Source organism: Schistocerca nitens, chromosome 8 (genome assembly GCF_023898315.1).
Source record: "Schistocerca nitens isolate TAMUIC-IGC-003100 chromosome 8, iqSchNite1.1, whole genome shotgun sequence".
NCBI lineage: Eukaryota > Metazoa > Arthropoda > Insecta > Orthoptera > Acrididae > Schistocerca > Schistocerca nitens.
In genome coordinates, this window is record NC_064621.1 from 42,895,824 (window position 1) to 42,908,803 (window position 12,980).

The window sequence follows — 12,980 nt, forward strand, 5'->3', positions numbered from 1 at the left end:
TGTCCAGTTCTGTTCTTCGGCAACGACAATACTCCACTTTTAGACCAGAGTGGAATTTGTCGGACCTACTGCAATCTGTGTGGGAAATTATGCGTTGGTCAATCAGTTACAACTATAACTAGTCGCCCGAACGTGAAAGAACTTGGAGACTGGAAAAGAAAGATTCCACCTTTGCTGAACACGCTCCGAATGAATTTCATTCTTATGATATTAAAGATGATGTTCTCCATAAAGGAACTAAAGGTACATAAGTTACTTCAAATTCTGATAATCAATAAACACTAGCCCTGGAATCCTGACTTAATCCTTCATGATGAAATAGACTTCCATTATTCACACTTGCTAAAGTAGCAGCAGCCAGTTACTATTTTTCTGACAATAAGTTAATGTTTATTGCAAATAGGATAACTGTTATCCACCCACATTCCACGAATCCTTCCTCTTCTCTGCTCCCCCCTGCTATTTATCACATTCACCATATACATTGCAAATAAAGAAGGAATCATCAGAATGGGGCAAGTTGAGCGAGTCAATAATGCGTTCGCACACCTCTGGCCCTTACCCAAGTAATTATGCTGCTTGGCGTTGATTAAAAAGATTTTTGGTTGCCCTCATCAGGGACAGCGTGCCTGATTCTGTCCGATTTGCGCGTTGTATCGATATAATCCTGAGCTAGTTGGAGGCCATAATTCCCCAGACGTTCTGAACTGGGGAGATATCCAGAGACCTTACTGGTCAAGGTACGGTTCGGCAAGAACAAAGACAAGCAGTGGAATTCCCTGAAGGACAACAAAATGAGGCGTAGAGTGTCGTCAACTTACCACTGTGCTGTAAGGGCAACGCGGATGACATCCCAAAGGGATCCTGCTATGAAATGAAGTGGTACCTCAGACCTTGGCTCCCGACTCTCGGGCAGTATGGCGAGTGATAGTCAAGTTGGTATTCCACTAACCTCCGAGGCTTCCCCAGACATATCTTCACTAGTCATCGGGTGGTACATGAAGAAGTGAATTCTATTCCAGTTAATGAAATTCCAGGCCGAATGTGCCCACTGCAAAAGGGCTTGTTGGTGTATAGAGGTCAATGGTAGGAGACGGAGGGGGCACTGTCAGCTGCCTATGTATGGTCCTTACGGTCACTCAAGCGTCTCTTGCACGTCGGTTCGAACATAACTATAAAGCCGGGGCTCTGAGTGCCTTTCTGTCAATTGCTCAGTCCTCAGGTTCTGTCGTCTCTTTAAGTCGAGTGTCGGTATGTGCATTTGGAGTCTTCACGTCGGCCGTTTCCTTTTTAGCGCTGAGTTTGGCCTTGGTTCGCCAATTCCTGTCAACAGCGTCGAATAGTGGCGCCGCTGCTGTTCAAATGTCGAGCTATTTACTGATTACTCCAAACGGCTTCTTAGAGCCCAACTGCACGTCCTCTCTCAAATGCCGACATCTGAGCGTTCAAATGGCTCTGAGAACTACGGGACTTAACATCTGAGGTCATCAGTCCCCTAGAACTTAGAACTACTTAAACCTAACTAACCTAAGGACATCACACACATCCATGTCCGAGGCAGGATTCGAACCTGTGACCGTAGCAGTCGCGCAGTTCCGGACTGAAGGGCCTAGAACCGCTCGGCCACAACGACCGGCCATCTGAGCGTATTGTTCACTCGCCTCTCAGCGAGGCACAGTTGCTGTCCAACTGAGTACACGAAATGAAATTCGTAATGATTTTTTCGTCTGGTATCGTCAGGACCCCTGTTTACTATCGCTGCCAGCTGCTTGATGAAGTTGCGCTGCAGCGTCACACGTTCACCATCGGCCGCCAAAGTTTACAATTTTGCATTTCTCAACGGTCCATGCACGAATATTATTTGTTATCAATTTGCATAATTCCTTCGTAGTGATTCGTTTCTTTTGTGTGTCAGAGTGCATTTTGTCAATAAAACATAAGTAGGCAATACCAGTACTCACCTGTGTACCGTATTTTGCTTATAAATTCTCATACTTTCATAAGATTTATAACTTGACGGCTTTTTTATGAACTGCTTTATGCTTCAGATTTATAAATGTATAGTTGTTAAAGGCAACATATTTTTGAAAAACATTACTCGTTTTTACAGCTTTAAACTTACACTCATGTTGTGCGGACGATCTGTTGAGTCCATCGTCCCCCCATCGTTTGTAACATCACCACGGAGCCACCCTGTATATTACGCAAGCTACGGTGTGTGGAGGAGGGCACTTCTCCTACTGCTGGCACTCCTCCCCTTTCCGCCAGGCGGAGTGACCGAGCGGTTCTAGGCGCTAAAATCTGGAATCGCGCGGCCGCTACGGTCGCAGGTTCGAATCCTGCATCGGGCATGGATGTGTGTGATGTTCTTACGTTAGTTAGGTTAAAGTAGTTCTAATTTCTAGTGGACTGATGACCTCAGAAATTAAGTCCCATAGTGCTCAGTTTATCAGTTTAATAAGTCACAGCTGCAAAATACTAATGCGAATTCTTTACAGACGAATGGAAAAACTAGTAGAAGGCTACCTCGGGAATGATCAGTTTGGATTCCGTAGAAATGTTGGAACACGTGAGGCAATACTGACCCTACGACTTATCTTAGATGCTAGATTAAGAAAAGGCAAACCAACGTTCCTAGCATTTGTAGTCTTAGAGAAAGCTTTTGACAATGTTGACTGGAATACGCTCTTTCAAATTCTGAACGTGGCAAGAGTAAAATACAGGGAGCGAAAGGCTATTTACAATTTGTACAGAAACCAGATGGCAGTTATACGAGTCGAGGGACACGAAAGGGAATCAGTGGTTGGGAAGGGAGTGAGACGGGGTTGTAGCCTCTCCCCGATGTTATTCAATCTGTATATTGAGCAAGCAGTAAAGGAAACAAAAGAAAAAATTTGGAATAGGTATTAAAATCCACGGAGAAGAAATAAAAACTTTGAGGTTCGCCGATGACATTGTAATTCTGTCAGAGACAGCAAAGGACTTGGAAGAGCAGTTGAATGGAATGGATAGTGTCTTGAAAGGAGGGTATAAGATGAACATCAACAAAAGCAAAACGAGGAGGAATGTAGTCGAATTAAGTCGGGTGACGCTGAGGGAATTAGATTAGGAAATGAGACACTTAAAGTAGTAATGGAATTTTGCTATTTTGGGAGCAAAATAACTGATGATGATCGAAGTAGATAGGATATAAAATGTAGACTGGCAATGGCAAGGAAAGCGTTTATGAAGAAGAGAAATTTGTCAACATCGAGTATAGATTTAAGTGTCAGGAAGTCATTTCTGAAAGTATTTGTATGGAGTGTAGCCATGTATGGAAGTGAAACATGGACGATAAATAGTTTGGACAAGAAGAGAATAGAAGCTTTCGAAATGTGGTGCTACAGAAGAATGCTGAAGATTAGATGGGTAGATCACATAACTAATGAGGAAGTATTGAATAGGACTGGGGAGAAGTTTGTGGCACAACTTGACTAGAAGATCGGTTGGTAGGACATGTGTTGAGGCATCAAAGGATCACCAATGTAGTATTGGAGGGCAGCGTGGAGGGTAAAAATCGTAGAGGGAGACCAAGAGATGAATACACTAAGCAAATTCAGAAGGATGTAGGTTGCAGTAGTTACTGGGAGATGAAGAAGCTTGCACAGGATAGAATAGCATGGAGAGCTGCATCAAACCAGTCTCAGGAAGACCACAACAACAACAGTGCTCAGGGTCATTTGAACCATTTTTGAACCTCTCCTTTCCGCTCCCAGACACGAATTGTGCGTCGGAAGACCGACTGTTGCTAAGCCACAACAAGACATCGAACCGTTAATTTTATCTCCATAGTCTTCTCGCGAGATTCCTGTATGACGAAGCAGTATTTTGATGGATACTTCAGAGAACGTAAGCTCTCGCAGTTTCAATAGCAAATCTCAAAGCCTTGGTTGCGAACCATGTATGAAGGGTATCAGACGGATGTCATATTCCTTGACTTCTGGAAAGTGTTTGACTCGGTGCCCCACTGTAGACTTCTAAGGTACTAGCATATGGGATTGGTTCCCAAATGTGTGAGTGGCTCGAAGACTTCTTAAGTAATAGAACCCAGTACGTTGTCCTCGATGGTGAGTGTTCATCGCAGGTGAGGGTATCATCTGGAGTGCCCCAGGGAAGTGTGGTACGTCCGCTCTACATAAATGATCTTTTGGATAGGGTGGATAGCAATGTGCGGCTGTTTGCTGATGATGCTGTGGTGTATGGGAAGGTGTGGTCGTTGAGTGACTGTAGGAGGATACAACATGACTTGGACAGGATTTGTGATTGGTGTAAAGAATTGCAACTTACTCTAAATATAGATGTATGTAAATTAATGAAGATGAATAGGAAAAAGAGTCCTGTGATGTCTGAATGTTCCATTAGTAGTGTAGCGCTTGACACAGTCACGTCGATTAAACATTTGGGCGTAACATTGCAGAGCGATATGAAGTGGGACAAGCATGTAATGACAGTTGTGGGGAAGGCGGATAGTCGTCTTCGCTTCACTGGTAGAATTTTAGGAAGATGTGGTTCATCTGTAAAGGAGACCGTTTATAAAACACTAATACGACCTATTCTTGAGTACTGCTCGAGCGTTTGGGATCCCTATCAGGTCGGATTGAGGGAGGACATAGAAGCAATTAAGAGGCGGGCTGCTATATTTCTTACTGGTAGGTTTGATCATCACGCTAGTGTTACGGAAATGCTTCAGGGACTCGGGTGGGAGTCTCTAGAGGAAAGAAGGCGTTCTTTTCGTGAATCGCTACTGAGGAAATTTAGAGAACCAGCATTTGAGGTTGACTGCAGTAGAATTTTACTGCCACCAACTTATATTTCGCGGAAAGATCACAAAGATAAGATAAGAGAGATTAGGGCTCGTACAGAGGCATATAGGCAGTCATTTTTCCCTCGTTCTGTTTGGGAGTAGAACAGGGAGAGAAGATGCTAGTTTTGGTACGAGGTACCCTCCGCCACGCACCGTATGGTGGGTTGCGGAGTATGTATGTAAATGTAGATGTAGAATTCACTCAAATTGGATGGCGCTTCTTCGCTTAATCTCTTGCTTCCGCAAAGTGTGGTGTAGATGCTTCGGATATGACAATTACAGTAAAAGTTCTTCCGAAAAAAAGCCCTGTGTGTAGGAGTTTTGTTTTGATCTATACAGACAGATCTATACAGACGTTTTGTCAAAGATTTCGCATTTGCTGATTGCACGGGACACATTAATTTTAGGAATGGTTGTTGCTGCAGGAGGAATTCAGATATGAAACGGCATGTGTCGGCTTTCATGCAACGCTGTGCGCTAGTCGTACCCCAATATAAAACGGATGTTCGTAAACGGTAACCCAGGAGGAATGGTCAATATGAAGCGATATGACAGGAATCATAAGTCCAGTAAAGAGCTTACCCAGAGCTATGAGCACTTGTTCAAGTTTCCTGCTGTGAAGCACATCTCTTCTACTGCAAAAACTGGTCATAGCTCTATAGACAAATCTAAGAGCTTGCATGTATTAGACATCTTTGGTTCGAATGGTAGTTCCTCTCATATCCATGAATATTGACCATCTCCAGGGGCAACCTGAATACAGGGATTTCAGACGTAGCATAAGGAGAGGCCTTCGTGAAGTAGTCAAAGTATCTGAAGCTTGTGGAAGTAATGTTTGATTATCGTGTATGGCACTGGCATTAATCACCATAGGCCCATGCACGGCTTTTAAACATTTTCCTAGGTGATAAATTAGTACATTGACGATGAGATGGAAGAAAATACTTTCTTTATTGAGTATATGAAGTCCATAAAGGGCAGAAGCTTCAGCTACTTGTGGGCGAAGCATTTTCGTGGATTTTTTTCTCCACAACGCATTGTGGAGAAGCTATCATGACTCTCGCTTGAAGCAGTTGCTTCTTTTGCCTTCTCATGTATGCCGGCCGCGGTGGTCTAGCGGTTCTGGCGCTGCAGTCCGGAACCGCGGGACTGCTACGGTCGCAGGTTCGAATCCTGCCTCGGGCATGGGTGTGTGTGATGTCCTTAGGTTAGTTAGGTTTAAGTAGTTCTAAGTTCTAGGGGACTTATGACCTAAGATGTTGAGTCCCATTGTGCTCAGAGCCATTTGAACCATTTGAGCCTTCTCATGTATCAGACATGTTTGCATATATGCTGTATTTCGTTATGGTAGCAACGACACCGGTACATAATTTACAACAAATAAATGTGCATCTGCGGTTTTTCCCAGCACATTTGTTTTTCTTGTGGTAACTGGAAGATAAAACGTTCGTTGATTGGTGGGTTTTCTGCATATTGTCGGATTTCGTGACAAAATGGTTCAAATGGCTCTGAGCATTATGGGACTTAGCATCTGTGGTCATCAGTCCCCTAGAACTTAGAACTACTTAAACCTAACTAACCTAAGGACATCACACACATCCATGCCCGAGGCAGGATTCGAACCTGCGACCGTAGCGGTCGCGCGGCTCCGGACTCAGCTCCTATAACCGCTAGACCACCGCGGCCGGCGATTTCGTGACAGCTGTCGCTACGAAACGCTTATTTGTAAAGCGATAGATCTCTCTGCCTCGTTCACGGTGATACCATTGAATGTAGCCATTCCGCATATAGGTTGAGCCGTGGTAAAAATTGCTGTTTTGAAGGGCGCGCCGCAGCGCGTAGTGTGAAGCAGTCGCCCTCCGTTTCTGGCGGTGGCGCCGCTGTGGCAGTCGCAGCTTTGGTGTCTCCCTCTGGTGGAAAAGGGGAAAGGTTGCCTGTTCACGTGCATTTAAGGTACGCTATGAGCTCGCCAGTGAGTCAGTCTGGGTCAGTCTCCTGTCCCCAGGTTGCTGGTCTGTCTCTCGTCCGCATTAGTTAGGCAGTTAGTATCAGTCTGTCGTTCGGAGTGCTAGTATGTCTGTCGTTCGGATCAACCTTTAAAGCCGGCAAAATAAGAGTCTTTCCACTCCACCAGTAAGAGAACTCAGCGAGTAGTCTCCCGGTCGGGAGAACAATGACCATGGAACACGCCTACCTCACCACTGACTATTAGTGTCAGACACATACAGTTGTTGTCAACAAGTATGGGCCTGAAGATGATGTTGTAACAACATCGAAACTAGTCGCCAATAGAAGCAACACCCTAATACAGCTGGAGGAATTTCGTCATTTTTTAACAGTTTATTAGAAGTTAAGTGATTGGTGATATGTTGTTTGATTTACTCTTGTTAAATTCTACTTGTTTTCTTGGTGAGGTCACCAGCCGTTTTGCTTTGGAGTCGTCCTACCATTCTTCTCCGTTTGCCCACTCGCGGGAAGGTCGTTGTTTATAAATTGGGTGGTCCGTTTTTCCCTTGTGGAGTAGGGGCGGGTTAGAGCAACCTCCGGTTTGGGTTGTTCGATAATCTCCCTATCAATCTACCGTACGTTAGTGGCTTCCTCTGTCATGTTTGGCCGGCCGGAGTGGCCGAGCGGTTCTAGGCGCTACAGTCTGGAACCGCGCGACCTCTGCGGTCGCGGGTTCGAATCCTGCCTCGGGCATGGATGTGTGTGATGTCCTTAGGTTAGTTAGGTTTAAGTAGTTCTAAGTTCTAGGGGACTGATGTCCTCAGATGTTAAGTCCCATAGTGCTCAGAGCCATTTGAACCATTTTGTCATTTTTGTCGGATTTGGTGTCTTAACGAATTTATTGCTTGGAGTGTAACGGCGTAATACCTCAAAATATGTTCTGATCATTGGAAACTTTGATATTATTGCCTATGTTCTTGAGAGGCGGTATCTGTGTACTGTAGAGCATCTTAACTATTGTTTGACCAACCTTGTAGAATTTTATATGAGATTGCATTTCACGGGCTTTTATTTAAATGATCATTTTAGTATATAAAGTTGCCGCCCTTTCACCGTAAAACTTTTCTTATAAGTTTAAATCAAGTTGCACCTTCGGTGGCAAGGTTAATATTTTAATTGTTAATATTTTGTACCATTTACATCCCTCCTACTGGGGTGCATAGTTTGTGTGCTTCTGTAAATTGTTAAAACTCTTAGTTTAAAGTTATCTGGTGTGTTGCAGATTTGCACCAGTGTAGTCTTTCAGAGGCTATTGTGAGCGGTAGTAACTACGGCCGTGTCAAAAGGGAGCAGCAAGGTTCTCTGCCCGAAAGCTCATACAGTCAAAACTTGTTTCTTTCTGCCTCTGAATAAATTGTAACTTTGATATTTAGAAGGTGCTTTGTGATTATAATTTTAAATCTGTTTATTTTTAAAAATTGCTTTTAGGCGCTATTAAAGTGAATAAAATTCCCATTTTTTTAAAAAGGAATTGGTTATGATTTCATCAGTTACTCCATGGCAACTACTCCCATGCTTACACAATGTGATTAAACGTGTTAATGTTGTTGATGAATCGCTAATAAATAAAATAAATTCTTAAGAATATTCTTTGAAAATAAATCACGCTTCATAGGTGTTAAAAATATTTGTTCAGATTGCAATTACATTTCGTCATTTTCAAGCGTAGTGTGACTGCGATTCAACAACAATATGATGGAAGATAGTTCAGAGGTGGATTCAGATTGGATCTAATTACGTCTGAAAATGACAAAACGAGGAAATTGCAATCTCAACAAATGTTTTTAATAGCTGTATGAGGAATAACTACATCAAGACTTTGAACCCAGCCCTCATCAATATTGTGTTAATATTACACACTTTCACGATGACAAGAGATACCGGCACTTAATTCGGCAGCGCCTCATTCCAACAGCTTGAAGTTACAAATGAAGAAGTTGTTTCTCGGCCGTGTAATTTCAATAGTTATTTTTGGTACACTGTTGCACGAGAGTTGAAATATAAAACTCATTTGAGAATTTCTTTATCACGTTTCAATTTTTGTAATTGTCTGCCAAGCCTGGTTCCCTTCCCAAGCCAGTAATAAGTTTTGTCACCAGGTTGTCTTTCCAAAGTTCCACTTCCTTTACCCAAAGCGATATATCAACTGAGTGTTTGGAGTGAAACAGTAACATCCCTAGCGGGTGCTTTAAAGAATCGAGATCCCAAGCATAAAACAGCTACAAACACCTGGTTACTTTATTAATGAATTATTATCTTAAATATCTTATGCTCATTACGTGTACTTACAGGAAGCAAAATCCTAGTTTTGTTGGTTTCACTAGTTTCGAATTATTCATTCATAGGCTAGAAAAAATGTAAAACGAAACCTGACAGCCGTTCAGAAACGTAGAATAATGACACTTGTTCCGTAGCACCGTCCAGTTCTTCACTTTGCTTCCAATGCCGTGGAAATAGCTCCAGAAAACTTCCTCTAAATTAACTTCCTCTGTGGTGCCCTTAATTTCTCCAGAGGTTGCATCCTATTGCTGCTCGAAAGCTTGAGGTCTGCCGGCACCCAGAGATGCTGAATATATTATCTTTGTAGTTATTGCCACGTAACTTCCGCAACAATACGGTTGATGCTGCGGTGAAATATTGAAAAACAAATTTTTGCTGTCTTGGAAGGCACTAGACAGGCAGTCTGCGACAAGGGTCTGGTGACCGTTTTCCGCCGTTTAGCAATACGGATTTAGTAAATCGGATTAGGGCCAGTGGGGCACCGTGTAATATGAGAGAGCATCGAGGCTGCGCTTCATTACGCGTGGGAGTCAGTAACAAGACTTCCTCGACTGCGATATAGTGTCCCACATCCTACTCGCTACAGCACACCGCAGGTATTGGTAAACGATCAGTGGCCGCGCGGGCAAATAACTTGAGCGACTTCGATGCTGACAATGCTCATGTTACTGCGGCAGTCGGGTCGACGGGAGGCCATCAACCTCGTTTCCGTATGGCGCACTCATTAATAAGCAACAAGCCATTTGACTTCTCTTTATGCGACGGCCGGCAGTAACCGCCGCAGGCAGCGGACTCGGGGCTGGGAGAGGCTGGAGGGGGAGCGGCTTGGAGAGGGGGGGGGGGGGAGGGGCAGACAGAGGCGCGCAGCGAGCGAGCTCTGCTGAAACTTTGATGCGGCGGCGATCGCGAGAAGTCGCCAAGGCGCGCCGTCCACCTGCGGGCCCGCTCCGCCCTCCGCCCTCCGCCCTTCGTCTTGCGTCCTGCGCCAGCCAGCCGCAGCCTCCGGCGCGGTCGTATTGAATTTCTCATAAGCGCTCCTCCGGAAAGAGCAGCACACGCGCTGTCAACCGAGCCGTTTTGTTTGCGACGGCGAAAGCCTGCCGCCACGGGGAGGCGGTCCCGTGAAAAATGCACGCCCGCTTTCGCCGGCCGCCTCTGCGTCAAGTAGCCGCTGCGATGCGCGATTTCTCGACGGGCCGATCTGCCGAATGCTCGAGCTAGCCTGTCATCCGACACGAAAGTACGTAGCGAATGTTAGAAACACGCGCCATTCTTCGCTAGGACGGAGGATTTGTTTATCACTTTCTACTTCATTTGACGGATGTAACCACCGTGCACCGTGCACCGTGTTCAAAGATTTGGTCTGTACGCCGATGTAACACTATACTTCCCCACCATAACACGTGGACCTCCAAAATGATCGTATTCGACAATACTGGACGTACCGTCATACGTCGAGAGGCGCTACCGCGTATTGCACCCATAAACACTGTCGAACACGATCTTTTTGGTTGTCCACGTGCTACGATTTGGGGAGGCAGAATGTTGCACGAGCGCACTGTCCTGTACATCTCTGAACACGGCACACGCACCGGTCAACGCTACTGCGACACTGCGTTCATTCCCCATGTGCGCCTTTTGCACGGGTGCATTACACCCTAGTTTCATTTTTATGGGTGACTACCTGCGAGTGCATCGCACACTGCAGATGGATGATCTCTTGGAACGAAAGGACATTCAGCGATAGGACTGGCCTTCCCGTACCCCCGACTTAAATCGCATCGAGCACGTACGGGATACGTTGAGAAGACGAGTTGCAGCACGTCCACATCCAGCAGTGACCGGCCAACAGCTGTCAATCACAGTTAAGGAGGAATGGAACGTCTACCAATAACCAGAACATTCCGACAGAGTCACCGCCATCGACAGTCGAGAGTGTGTGTATGTTTAGACCAGGGGTCTCCAAACTACGGCCCGCGGGCCGAAACCGGCCCTCGAGGGCCAGCAAACCGGGCCGCGTTAGCTGGCCGGACATCCCTGGTATCCGGCCCGCCAAATATTTGACGTGGTACCTATACTGCCAACAGTTGAGTTTCGAGGCCTATCGCGACCAATACACCGCGACATTGGCTCTGCTACTCGCTACAAGACTACATAACTAAACTTATTGTTGCGCCGCTTGAAATATCAATGCGTTGACGTACTCTACCTCTGTTACGTCTTGCAGTATTAGTGTTGCTAACAATGATTTTGAGATTTCGTTAACTTTGCAGGACGCTTTCGTGAAGAATGTGCAGTGACATACTATTTTGCCGGTGAAATTCGCCAGAATAAAATACGCCAGAATTTCGGTCAGGTACGCCCACCATTCAAAATTATGTAGTTAAATAAAAATCGTAGTTCGTTTCAGTGCCAGCTATTCCCACAACCTTAGATTTTTGCGATTTCATCTTTCATTTAGCCTTACATTACGGTGATCATGGAGTGCTAGGGTGCTTTAATCCCACTAGGTAGATCTTGGCCCTTATGACTTCGTGGAGGAGTCAATGTGGCCCGCGGACTAAAAAGTTTGGAGACCCCTGGTTTAGACGGTACAGGAGCTCAACAGTGAGGTTATAAGCGCCCTGACAGATTTTAAAACAAACGAATGTGGATAAAATCGCTAAAATTGTTGCCCACAGTGAAGATGAAACCTATCCCCACGCACTCACTCCCACCTCACTCACATTCACTCACACACTCAATCTCACATGCATTAAGACAAAAGAGAAACGGGGAAAGGTGCTATACCATGGATTAAAACACAAGTAAAACGACGGAGGAGCGCAAACAACAGCGCAAGCAAACGTGACCAGCTGATTATTTACTGAAGCATTCGTGGGCGAGTCACCCTGTCAACATATTAAGACCATATCTGCCCAAAAGCTTGGGAAACATGTTGGTCAGTTCAAAAAACATTAACACTCTAACCACATTCGTTGTATAGCCGCTTAAAATAGAGGGCAGGTCTGTCGGCAAGTCTGCCGCTACCCTCAGATCTGAAAATACAGTGTAATAAAATGCGCCACACACCGTCAGGGGCTCAGCATTCGTTTTCTTGGTACTTGATTGGAGACCATCGGGTTCCTGAGCTGCGAAATGGTAAGCGCCACCAGTCCTCTGTCACTATAAGATCTGGGCCTGCTTCTCTGGCCACCATGCAGTGCACGAATGCAAAGTTTTGTGCCATAAAGAATGGGGACCTTGACTTGACCGCTTGGATCGCGAGTGTGGTAAAAATCTATTTAAAAATCCGGCACTCTCAAGGTGTACTGTGCGCTGGAAAGATGCAAGGCTGTTGAGGTGTAGCAGTCGTTAGCAGGCAATCTGTGGGGTATTTCCTGCACTTCACCCTACTTAGTTAGGCATGTGGGGCTCTGTGTAGATGGACCTTTATTTGCCTAGCTGCTCATGGGACTCTCTGCCTCCTCCCAGCCGGCAGGGTGGCCTGCCGGAAGGTACCAACTCTCAGTCAAATAAAGGGGCTCTGGTGGCCAGTCCTCCAGTTAACAGTAACTCAATGCGTGCTTATTGTCAGAATGACTTTATTGTAGACTGAAAGAGGATAGCTTTGACAAAGTTTCACCAGTCTGTATACGACAGGTGTGGGGGGCACTGCGGGAACCTTAAAATCTGTCAAGCGCTTCTGAAATGGGAGCTCTGTTGGCCGAAATGTATAGTTCCCAACAAGCCAACTACCTTCAGAAAGCTCAATGGTTCAGGCAATATGCAATTGAAACCGAAATGCACAACACCTTGAACTACAGCAAAGGTGGTGTGACATGCAGGAATCTATTTCACATTCCCCAAG